We start from the raw sequence: 13,178 nt of genomic DNA, 5'->3' as shown, positions 1-13,178 counted from the left end.
CTTATATTCAACTATTGGTTAATGTTGATTGACACCAATTATCCCAAATTTTATTATATTTCGTTGAGCATCCTCTATGCATATACAATACTTTTTCAAATGGTAAAATCTGATTAGCCGCTCTTATCCAGTTTTTAACAGCAGGGGGCTTCACTTGAATCCACTTAACTGTGATTATTTTCCTTGCCATAAACAGTGTTTCTCTAAGCATTATCTTGTGATATCTAGTCCATGTTATTTCATCTAATATACCCAGCAAACAGGTTTCTGGGGTCAAAGGTACAGGCATATTCAGGACAGAGGATAATATTTGAATTATTTCCTGCAGAATCTTGATATCACTGGACAAAACCACATAATATGTATAAAGTCTGCCCGCTTAGCACTGCATCTCAAACATTTAGGAAATGCAAAGCTTTGCATTGCATAAAGTCTACTTGGAGAGAGATATGATTGATGTAGCATATATAATTGTATTAACCTATTGTTTGCTGCTGGCTATACATATAAATGGGATGAACAGGCTTCTTTCCAATCTTCGTCAGTTAAATTGGGAATTATTTCCTGCCACTTTGTTCTTATTGCCAAGGGATTCATTCCTGAATTAACCCTGGTTAAATGTGCATATATTTTAGAGATTAATCCTTTAGGGCCCTGGGAGGTTTTTATTCATTTAGAAGGGTGTCCACATATCTTTTTCTCACAGTCCTCCCATACCCATTGGGCATGTAGAGGTATAGCTCCCACTGTTCCTTGGTTAGGCATTGTCCCGCAAGCCCCTCCATCCCATATGGTGCATGGTGACAGATTAAGTCGACTTGTAAGTTACATTGGTGTAAAGCAATGTTCATGGATACGACATTGATTCTATACGTGGTTATTAATATATGATTTTTATAGATGCATGGACTGTACCTTCTCCTGAGGAAGTGACTTGTCACAAAACGCGTAGAGCATATCAAGATGCAGTCCTTCTGGTTTTACTACATGTTTGGATACTATTTATATTTATTTATGCCAATTATAAATATTGTATTATTATTACATATTTCTGCTTACTATCCTATTTTAAATGTTGTATGACATCGCTGTACCCATCAAGCATATGGATCATCAATGATTCGTGTTTAATACTTTTTCGATGGAATATTTCCTGTATTTATATTTTTCTTCATGCGTCTTAGACATTGTTCAATAAATATTTGTCTTTACCCGCATATACATTTTTGTATACCACTGTATGTATATCTGTGGATGCATGAGGTCTACATATTGATATACTATATTATTATATTACTATATTGGGGTACCATTGTATGTTATGTACAGACACATGAGAATTACATACTGTTTATCAACTGGTTGCACGTATCATGTAAAGTCCCAATACCCCCCCCCCCCCCCCCCTCCTCTATTCTTTAATTTAGGGATGGAGGCATTTGTATATAATTGCCTCATATAAAGTCCCAATCCTCTTTTTTTCCATTTTTGCGGGTGTCCACATATGATGATTAGGCATCCACAAACTTTCTCCATAAAGTGTATATTTGCCATGCTTTCCCAGATAACATGGCCAATCCACCAGGTTATACATGTGCCAGATGCTTGCTAATGGGCAGCTGTACCTTTTGAGCCAATGTAGGTGCTTATCCTAGAGTTCAGATGGATTGGGCAATGGGTCACAATAGATTTTATGGCAGATGGTACTACAGAGCTCCAGATGTGCAGCATGAGAAGGCATACAATATTTCTTCTTACTGATACCCTGCATGACCTCTAATTGTATTTATCTAAAAAAATAAATAAATCTACATTGATCTTACTGGCAACCACTTAGTGCTCACGGGAAGCTCTCCAAACTTTATATAGCTTGTCACTAAAGGACAATAGATTTTAAAATAGCATTTCCTGAGTAAAAGACCAAAAAAATGATGCAGAATAAACATTTTGTTTGTGCTGTATGCTGCCCTGTAACTCCGTATTACCAACTGTTATGTTTTAAGTTGAAAAATGTTTGTTATGTACAGTTCCTGCACACTGTGGTATATTATTAAAAACAAACAATGATCCAGGGTGTATATCAAGTCAACAGCTAAACTGAAATATTTCTATGCTGTGTAGTTTTGCTTCAAAGCTTTGTAAAGTGTAAGTGTGAATAGAATTAGTTTTGGGTTAGGGTCAACCTTGAGTTCGAAACCAAATACAAACTGTTTGTATTTGCAGAATGAGCGACCTAAATGACCAAAATGACCAAAATGACCACTTCATCCCGCCAAAAACTCTGGCTATTAGCCAGAAGTCATTCATTTAGTGGCAGTATTACTGCCATCACTAAATGACAGCTTCCAGATGCTCACTATTTTGTTTTAAATTGTAAGAAAATTGGGTGATGTCATTGACCAAGTATAGTCATGTGCCAGCAAATTGTCGTGCCATCATTGATTGACCGTGTGATTAAAATCTCTTGACGTAACCTTTCTGCGTCACTCTTTTTGTGAATAAGTTACAAGAGGTGAATATTGGGGGCGGGGCTTGTTTTTAAGAGAGCTTCCAGATTCCTAGACTTAAGGAAGTCCCTTTCCTGAACCATACTAGGCCGCATGCTCTCAACCTTGACCAGCTACCCGTGACATTTTCTTTTCAAACCAATTACTTAGAAGTTGACCTTTAAAAAGTCAAGAAAAAATTACAAGTTTGGCTCCCATAGACTTCAGTGGGGTTTAGGCACTTTGTTTTGGATTTGAACATTTTTTCATGTGTTAAGCAAACCTTTAGTGGCTCAGAAGCCCATCCTAAAGGTTATCTCATTCCGCCGCTGTGTCCTTAACAACCGATGACTCAACAGCTGTCAGCGGGGAAGCCTCTCGTGACCCCCAACCTCTTGTAATGTCAATGACCCAGCATTTCTCGATGGATTATGTCACAATAAGGCAGGGCCACCCAGTGACGTCGCCAGGTGGCCCTGGGCCTTAGCTATTAAAGAAATGCCAGACAGAGAAGCAGGCAGACGTCGGGAGCCTTTGACGAGATCAGAGGTTTTTATTTATTTTTAGGTCTGGCAGTGTGGCGAGCGTCGTTATTGATGATGGATCTACATCGGGGGACATTGTTTTTTATTTTTAATAAAGGACTTGTCAAAAACTTGTGTTGTGTCTTTACTCACTTTTTTGCGCTATGCATCTCATACATATTTACATATTATACATATTTACATGGAGGGTGTGGGGGGGGGGGGGTTCTGGGATCTGAGGGCATATGACCTGGTATGGTTCAGAGGGGGCTTGCTCCCCCCCCCATTCCTAGCCTGCCAGACTGCATACTCGGATAAGGGTCTGGTATGGATTTTTTTTATTTTGGCGTGGGGTTCCCCTTTAAATCCATACCAGACCCGAATACCTGGCTGATATGAATTGGGGTGGGGAACTTCATGCTGTTTTTTTTCTGAATTTTCTATTGCTGGCAATCTTTTGTTTACATTTCAGCTCTCAGTGGGGAAGCCCGCTGACAGCTGATGAGTCATTGGTTGTTCAGGAAGCGGCAGCCTGCTTCCTAGCCCGCTCCTTAACAACTAGCTACTCTTCACACAGAATTCGAATTGGTCCATTTTTTTCACCGGTCTGAAGTCTAATCATTCAAACAAACAAAATTAGTAACATAATGTATCTATATGAAGCAAAATTCGTTTTTCTGTTCTGCACCTGTCTATCCTGTGCCTGTTCCTGTAGCTGATGCTGAGGCCTGCTTCCAGCTCCCAGCTCCCAGTACCTTGCTCCCTGCTCTCTGTTTTCCCTGTCTCGGTCCTGACTTTGCCCTGCTTATGTGTGCTCCCTCCACTTTGTACATAGTTAGGTTATTGTTTTTTTATATATGTGCAATATACTGTGAATAATTTTGCAATAAAGTGCTTGCTCTCTGTGCAAAATATGCTATAAAAATAAATAAATTCATAAAGTGCTATCTTTAAGTGCAAAATAAGCAATACTTTGAATTTTAAGCTGTTTAAGTGCAAAATAAGCAATAATTTGAATTGATATTGGTGCTTTTTTTGAAAAAAATTTTGCTGACAATTTATGTGCTGACAATGGTGCTGGACTAAATACTAGTGTCTTATCTAATCCATTCAATATAAAGTATACGTATGCAATTAATACAATAAATTACTAATATTCTAATGTTAAAGTGAACAGTGCATAAATTGTGATTTGGGATCCAATACAGTTCATGCAGTGATGTAGGAGTTCTTGTTCGTTCAGGTGCTCCAGTGAGTGATAAGTGAGTTGAGCGAACACCTGGATGTTCGGGTTTGGCGGGTTCGACCAAACTTGATAAAAAAGTCCGGGTTCGTGACCCGGACTTAACCCGAACTTTGTCCCGATCCCGAACCCCATTGAAGTCAATGGAGACCCGAACTTTTGAGCACTAAAATGCCTCTAAAACAAACATGGAAAGGGCTAGAGGGCTGCAAATGGCATCAAAATCATCTCAAGAGCATGGCAAGTGCTCTGCAAACAAATGTGGATAGGGAAATAACTTAGAACATAAAAAACAGAAAAATTAAAAATAATCATCTTGAATGATGTAGGAGGAGGACGAGGCCCATATGGAGTAGAAGGTTGAGGTGGCAGAGGATATGGCTGTGTAGGTGGAAGTGGCGGCAGAGGTAGAGGAGGAGGAGGACGAGCACAAGGCCCATATGGAGTAGGAGGTTGAGGTGGCGGTGGATGTGGCGGTGGAGGAGGACGAGGTAGGCAACACTGGTTTTTGTTTTTAATTTTATTTATTTTTAAATTAGGGTACACACCAAAAAGAGTGAGAAAGATCAAAAATACAACAATGGCTGGGTAAGGTCGGTATACATGTTTATTCTGCACAAGGTACGGACAAGTCCTGTGGGATCCATGCCACATTGGCTATGGACAGGCAGCTGTGCTGGTCTGTGATAACGCCCCCAGCCGTGCTAAATACACGTTCAGATAATACACTTGCTGCAGGGCAGGCCAGCACCTCCAAGGTGTAAAGGGCAAGCTCAGGCCATGTGCCCAATTTGGAGAGCCAGAAGTTGAGGGGGGCAGACTCGTCATTCAGTATGTCTAGACGTGTGCACACATACTGCTCCACCATGTTAGTGCTGGGTCCTGGTGCTGCTGGTGGAGCTCATGTTGCAAGGAGAGGACGTGGTCGATCTGTGGCAGCTACACGTACAAGTGAAACACCTTTCTCAGCTGCGAGTAGGTGACAGAACCTTACAGCAGTATTTGGCAGGGCCTAATGCGCCTCTACAAATGTTGAGGCCAGAACAAGTACAAGCGATAGTAGATTGGGTTGCTGACAGTGCCTCCAGTTCCTTCACATTGTCTCCCACCCAGTCTTCTGCTGAAAGGTCAGAGTTGGCACCTGCAGCCGATGTCCATCAATCATTTACCTCACCCCCTTGCAAATCAGCCAAGCAGTCTGAGCCCCAAGTCATGCAGCAGTCTCTTCTTCTTTTTGATGACTCTGTTAGCATGGTTTCCCAGGGCCATCCACCTAGCCCTGCCCCAGAAGTGGAAGAGATTGAGTGCACCGATGCCCAACCACTTATGTCTCAAGATGAGTACATGGGAGGACCATCGCAGCACAGCTCAGATAATGACGAAACACAGGTGCCAACTGCTGCGGAATTCCGAATTGTGGAGACCGACAAGGGTTGCAGGGGTGAAGACTACATGGAAGACGATGTGGAGGACGATGAGGTCCTCGACCCCACATGGAATGAACATCATGCAGATGACCTGAGTAGTTTGGAGGAAGAGGCGGTGGTCGCACAGAGCCATCAGCATAGCAGAAGAGGGAGCAGGGTGCAAAAGCAGAGCGGCTGTGCCCTAGACACTACGCCTGCTACTGCCCAACGCAGCAAGGAACTGAGCACACCAAAGCCAGCTCACAGGAGTTCCCTAGCGTGGCAGTTCTTCAGACAATGTGGTGATGACAGGACACGAGTGGTTTGCACGCTGTGCAATCAGAGCCTGAAGCGAGGCATAAACCTTCTGAACCTGAGCACAACCTGCAAGACTAGGCATCTAAGTGCAAAGCACGAGCTGCAGTGGAGTGCACACCTCAAAAACCAAAAAAGGTATCTGGCTCCTCCTACTTCCTCTTCTGCTGCTGCAGTCTCGGCCTCTTCATCCACCTCTGTAGTGCCATTGGCACCTGCCAACCCACAAACAGAGGATCCACCAGCAACACCACCACCTGGGTCACCAACAACCATCTCCACAATGTCCCGTGGAAGCGTTCAGCTTTCTATCTCCCAAACACTGGAGCGGAAGGGGAAGTACCCCCCTACCACCCACGATCCCTGGCCCTGAATGCCAGCATTTCAAAATTCCTGGCCTTTGAAAAACTGTCATTCCGGCTGGTGGAGACGTAGAGTTTTAAAAAACTTATAGCGGTGGCTGTCCCACAGTACGTCGTGCCCAGCCGCCACTACTTTTCCAGGCAAGCCTTCCCTTCCCTGCACAACCAAGTGGGTGACACAATCAGGTGTGCACTGCACAACGCCATCTGTGGCAAAGTCCACCTAACTACGGATACGTGGAACAGTAAGCACGATCAGGGACATTATATCTCCCTAACAGCACACTGGGTAAATGCAGTGGCGGCTGGGCCTGAGGCGGATAGCAGTTTGGCGCATGTCCTTCCACCACGAGGATTGCAGGGTGCTTCAATTTGCCTCCTGTTCCTAACTCCTACTCCGATTCCTCATCCACTACCGCCTTCTCTTCCAGTCAGCGTAACACCTTCACCACCAACTTCAGCACAGCCAGGGGTAAACGACAGCAGGCAGTTTTAAAACTTGCTTGTTTGGGTGAAAAACCACACACCGCGCAAGAGTTGTGGAGGGGCATCGAACAGCAGACCTATGAGTGGTTGCTGCCAGTGAGCCTCAAGCCCGGCCTGGTGGTGTGCGATAACGGGCGAAATCTCGTAGCAGCTCTGGGCCTAGCCGGTTTGACACATATCCCTTGCCTGGCACATGTGCTGAATTTGGTGGTGCAGAGGTTCCTTAGAAATTACTCCGATATGTCAGAGCTGCTGCAAAAAGTGTGGGCTGCCTGTGCGCACTTTCGACGTTCTCACCCTGCTGCTGCTCGCCTGTCAGCGCTGCAGCGTATCTTCGGCCTCATATGTGACGTGCCCATAAGGTGGAACTCCACCTTGCACATGCTGGCCAGACTGTGTAGAGCAGCAGCAGGCCATAGTGGAGTCTCAGATGCAGCACGCACGCGTGAGTCGCTCTGCGGAACAGCACCACTTAACCACCAATAACTGGGCCACCATGCGAGACCTGTGTGCATTGTTGCGCTGTGTCAAGTACTCCACCAACATGGCCAGTGCCGATGACACCGTTCTCAGCTTAACTATCCCACTTCTACGCCTTCTTGAAAAAACACTTTGTGCGATGATGGAAGAGGATGTGGCACAGGATGGGGAGGAGGAGGAGGATGAAGAGGTAACATTTCCATGGCTTTCAGGGCAGTCATTCGCAAGTGGCTCCAAGGGTGGGTTCCTCCACCCACAAACGCCAGGGACACAATTGTCCAGCAGGGGCACAGTTATGGAGGATGACGAGGATGAGGAGGAGGAGATGGAGGAGGATATGGAACCATGTTCACAGCAGGGTGGCACCCAGGCCAGCTCATGGCCATCACTGGTGCGTGGCTGGGGGGATACGGAGGACACAGAGGATACACTTCCCACAGAGGACAGCTTTTCGTTGCCTCTGGGCAGCTTGGCACACATGAGCAATTACATGCTGCAGTGTCTCTGCAACGACCGCCGAGACTCGAACTCGCCGAACCCGGACATACAGGTGTTCGCTCAACTCTAACAATGACCTCTTTCCTCACAACCCTGGGCGGTGGTTGCAGGAGTCTGCAGGCAGGGGCTTATCAGAATATGGAAGCCCCCTTTTACAAAGCCCCATATCCTGGCCAACCCCATGTGAATGAGTACCCTTACACATTTACCAAAAAAGTGAGTAAAGTCACAACACCAGTTTTTGATAGGTTCTTTATTAAAAAATAAAAACAATGTCCATGGACATCGTCAGTCACTATGCCCGTCGCACTGCCGGATCTGAAAAAAGACTTCTGCCGTCTGTCTGCTCCTCTGTCTGACATTTCATAAACAACTAAGTCACTGAATGACATCATCTGGTGACCCTCACCCCCTTGTAATGTCAACAACCCAGCATGTCTCGGTCTATGACGTCACAATAAGGCAGGGCCATCCGGTAACATCGCCAGGTGGCCCTGCACATTAGCTATTAAAGAAAAGTCAGACAGAGAAGCAGGCAGACTTTGGGAGTCTTCAACGAGATCAGAGGTTTTTTTATCTTCAGGTCCGGCAGTGCCGCAAGCGACATGATTGATGATGAATCTACATCGGGGGACACTGTTTTTTATTTTTAATAAAGGACTTGTCAAAAACTTGTGTTGTGCCTTTACTCACTTTTTTGCACTGTGCACCTGGTACATATTTACATATTATACATATTTACATGGGGGGGAGAGGGGCTTGGATCTAGGGGCTTACAGATTTTGATAAGTCCCCTACCTGCAGACATAGGGACAGGGTGCTTTGGGGTGGGGGGGGCCCCAAAGCACCCCATCATATTGAGGGCATATGGCCTGGTATTGTTCGGTGGGGGCTCCCCCTCCCCCTTTCCTAGCCTGCCAGACTTCATACTCGGATAAGGGTCTGGTATGGATTTTTTTTATTTTGGCGTGGTGTTCCCCTTAAAATCCATACCAGACCTGAAGGGCCTGGTATGGATTGGGGTGGGGAACTTCATACTTTTTTTTGTCTGAATATTCTATTGCCGGTGGTCTTTTGTTTACATTTCAGCTGATGAGTGATGAGTCATCGATTGTTCAGGAAGCAGCGGCCGGCTTCCTGGCCAGCTCCTTAACAACCAGCTATTCTTCACACAGAATTTGATTTGGCCGATCATTTTCGACCGGTCCGAAGTCTAATCATTCAAACAAACAAAATTAGTAACATAATGAATTTATACGAAGCAAAATTTATTTTTCAGTTCTGCACCTGTCTATCCTGTGCCTGTTCCTGTAGCTAATGCTGAGGCCTGCTTCCAGCTCCCAGCTCCCAGTACCTTGCTCCCTGCTCTCTTTTTACCCTGTCTTGGTCCTGACTTTGCCCTATTCATGTGTGCTCCCTCCACTTTGTACATAGTTAGGTTATCGTTTGAGTCTCTACGCTGTTATATTTATTTTATCACTTTACATTGTTTATGGTTTACTGGTGTTGGAAGTTCTTTTTAACTCATTCAGTCTGGTTCCTGATTTCAAATGATACAGCCCACTGATCTGATCATCCTTGCTGGATACCTGCATAAGGTATTCCTTACTGATTTAAAGAAATATCTATAACATAATGGCCATCATTCGTATTGTATACATGTAGGAAAAAAAGAGCAAAAGCTCTCGGACTGTGCAGGCCAGTGAGAGGAGCATACAAAGTTAGGTAAAATGTAAAGGTTTATTTTCGACAGATTAAAAGAAATGTAAATAAAATAAATATTGGAACATCTCTATTATTTAAAAAAAATCCCACAAAGTTTAGCATGCAGATATAAAACCAATAGTGGAGCACTATGAATGTGAGGTCTTCCAATGCCAAAGCGTTTCGCAGAATGCTTCATCAGGGCTGCGAAGACCACATAGTACTCATCAATGAGGAGAGATAACATCCTTTACTTTCATGTATAGATGACAATGTTCTTATTTAATTTCATACAAAGTTATCTATTCAGGCTATTATCAGACGCAAACACAACCCACCTCCAGTGCCAGTCCCACATGCACATAACTCTCCCTGGGTGGGCGCCGGACCACAGGAGAGACCTCAGATAGGGGATAACCAACCGATAATGTTGTATAATGATTAAATGTTTGTTATTTAGTTTAAGTATATCCTTTAGATGCATGCTATTAATAGCAAAAGGGCACTTACTAATGGCCACTCTCACATCTGGCTATCTACTTATTCGGATTTCCAAAACAGTGAATTATGCAGATTCCGATGGAAGAGAGAGGCTCCTATACCGATCTGGGCTCAAAAGAGCTCACCTAGAAAGAGAGCCTAGAATTATATAACAAACATGTTTATATATACTCTTAAAGCGTTTGCTACTCTAAAAAAAAATATGGATCCTATTCCCTTAAAGCACGTTATACAGCACAATGCTAGTGCTGTGTCATGTGGCCCCCTGTAACACCTAAAAACCTGGCTGATCCTGCCAGTTTCTACCCTCCCCTCTGTACACTGACCACGGTGTGTCATGGCTGCTGAGCCCTGATAGCGTAGTCAGCGTATGTGTCTCCGTCATCCGCAGCCCTGCTCTCTGTCTCCTCTGTCCTCCTCCCCCCTCCCTGTCTGTCAGCTCTCACTGGCACCGCTCTGCTCCTCTCCCAACTGCTAAAAAACGATGTTATGTTTACATCATCCCCTCCGTTAGATTACAATCTGTGTCCTAGCGCCTGTGCTTTATTAAAAAAAAGCAGATTTCTACCTGTTTTTTCATCGCCGCTAGGCTGTCATGGGACTCCCGGCTCTCTCCTCCTTTCCTCCCAACCTCCCCTGCTGACGTCAGAAGAAGATGTGGGCTCCGCCCACTGGAGATGTCAGACGGGGATAGAAGAGAGCTGGGAGTCGTGAGCGCCGATAGACAGGTAGAAATTGACAGTTTGTAATCTAACAGGGGGGGTGATGTAAACATAACATAGTGGCTTAACAACCACCTGGCACCATGAGCTATACACTACCTTAAGGGCGTTAAAAGTACCTTTTTATATGATATATTATCTGGGTACAGCCGTGCACTGACTTGAAGCCCCAATATATTCAAAACTAATGGTCTCATCAAACCTGCTCCGCAGCGGGTTTTTGCAATGTATTTCCCCAGCCAGTATTTTTTCAAAAATTCAATACATCCAAATTCAGCTATGTGCCCTGAGGTAAAATAAATAATGGTATATCAGTTCATTACTTTAAAGTTAAATGGGATAGTGTACCAAGAGAAAACTCCCCTTAAGTCCTAACTTCTCTATTAGGGTCAGTATATTTGGTTGTCCCCAGTCCTTAGTCCTGATGGTGTATGACACCAAGTCTCCTAATCATGATCCCCTCTGCCCCCAATTAGCGTCCTAAGGGGACGCCAGCCGTAGCCCCATCCTACAGCGAGGATGCCGGACCACATCTTCCACATTTAAATAATCCCATACATTCATTGTTGTTTGTTTTTGGTCTACTGTAGTGGCTACTGACCATCCGGTCGTGCAGCGAGGTAGGTCGTCTATATACGATCTCGGGCCTATTACCTGAATATTTGTTGAGTATTGGGTCACTAGTGAGAAGGTTCCAATTCTTTTCCAGTATTCTCCTGATTTGAGCATGTTGATTAGAATATGTTGTGATCAGTTTAGTTACTTCTTCTCCAGCTCTCTTATTTTTTATTAAATAGGAGCTCTTGTCATGTCTTTGAGTTGGCTTTATGTATTCCTGTACGTTAGTTATGTACGTATTCCTTACAGAGTGATTACAAGCAGGCAGCCTTGATTAGCTGAAAAAGCTGTCAGCATCCCATTGTTTTCAATAGGGGTCCCATTTCCAGCTAAAAGCTGGAAACCCCTGCTGGGTCTCCCGCATCTAATTAATAATGGCCCCATCCACAGGGGTGAATGAGGCCTCAACTGGTGGCAACTGAGGCATTCTCTAGGTATACTAAAATTGCAATTTCAGGACTAAGCCAAATCAGAGTATGTTAGATTCCCTTAACCACTTCAGCCCCGCAAGGTTTTACCCCTTTAATGACCAGGCCATTTTTTGTGATTCTGCACTGCATTACTTTAACTAACAATTGCGCGGTCATGCGACGCTGTACCCAAATACAATTAAAGTTCTTTTTTTCCCACAAATAGAGCTTTCTTTTGGTGGTATTTGATCACCTCTGCGGATTTTTCGCCATAAACAAAAAAAGAGCGACAATTTTGAGAAAAAAAAAATATTTTTACTTTCTCCTATAAAACATTCCCAATAAAAAAATTTAAACAATCAAATTTTTTTTTATCAGCAGCAAAAAATCCCAAAAAGCGTATATTAATTGGTTTGCACAAATGTTATAGCGTTTACAAACTATGGGATAGATTTTTGGACTTTTTATTTTTTTGTTGTTTTTATTAGTGATGGCGGCGATCAGCGATTTTTAGCGGGACTGCGACATTGCAGCGTACAAATCTGACACTAAGTGACACTTTCTGGGGACCAGTGACACCAATACAGGGATCAGTGCTAAATAATATAAACTGTTACTGTTTAAATGACACCGGCAGGGAAGGGGTTAATATTGGGGGTGATCAAGGGGTTAAGTGTGCTACTAAATTGTGCTTACTAACTGTGGGGTGGGGGGGGGGTGCGCTCTGTGAAAGGCACACAGAGATCGGTGTTTCAACTTAGCTGAGACACACAAACACTTGCCTTGTTTACATAGACAGGGGCTCTCCTATCAGTTTTCCTGAAGATTGCGGGAGGCCGGCGGCAATCGTGCCCGCTCCTCCCTCAGTCTGGCTCCTGCTGTGCATGTAATCACGACACCACGTGCATGTAATGAGCTGCCCTGCCTCAGTAAATCTGCGTGGGACGGTCAGCAATTGGTTAGCAAAGTGCTCTCAGTTCATAAATGTGCACAAAAATGACTTTTTTGAGTAATAAAGATAACAGTGATCCTGTAGTACCTGCTATTATGCAGCACATTTACTTCAAAACTTAAAAATGGAGCACAGTTTCCATATAAATTCTGACAACAGTTTTCCTAACCATTTTGGGACCAAGCCTACTGTATTTCTGAAACTTGCTGTTTACGAGTTAAATTCAGTAATTTTTACTAGAAAATTAGTTAGAACCCCTAAACATTACCTATTTTTTTTAGCAGAGACCCTAGAGAATAAAATGGAGATTGTTGCAATACTTTATGTCACACCATATTTGCCCAGTGGTCTTACAATTTTTTTGGGTAAAAATACATTTTTTTTTAATGAAAAAAATGAGAAAACAGTACATTTTTTATATAAGAAATGGAAGATAATGTTACGCTGAGTAAATTGATACCTAACATGTAA

This window comes from Pelophylax lessonae (genome assembly GCF_965119305.1).
Source record: "Pelophylax lessonae genome assembly, chromosome: 1".
Classification (NCBI taxonomy): Eukaryota; Metazoa; Chordata; class Amphibia; order Anura; family Ranidae; genus Pelophylax; species Pelophylax lessonae.
The sequence above is the reverse complement of the archived record's forward strand: the minus strand, read 5'-3'. Positions refer to the sequence as shown.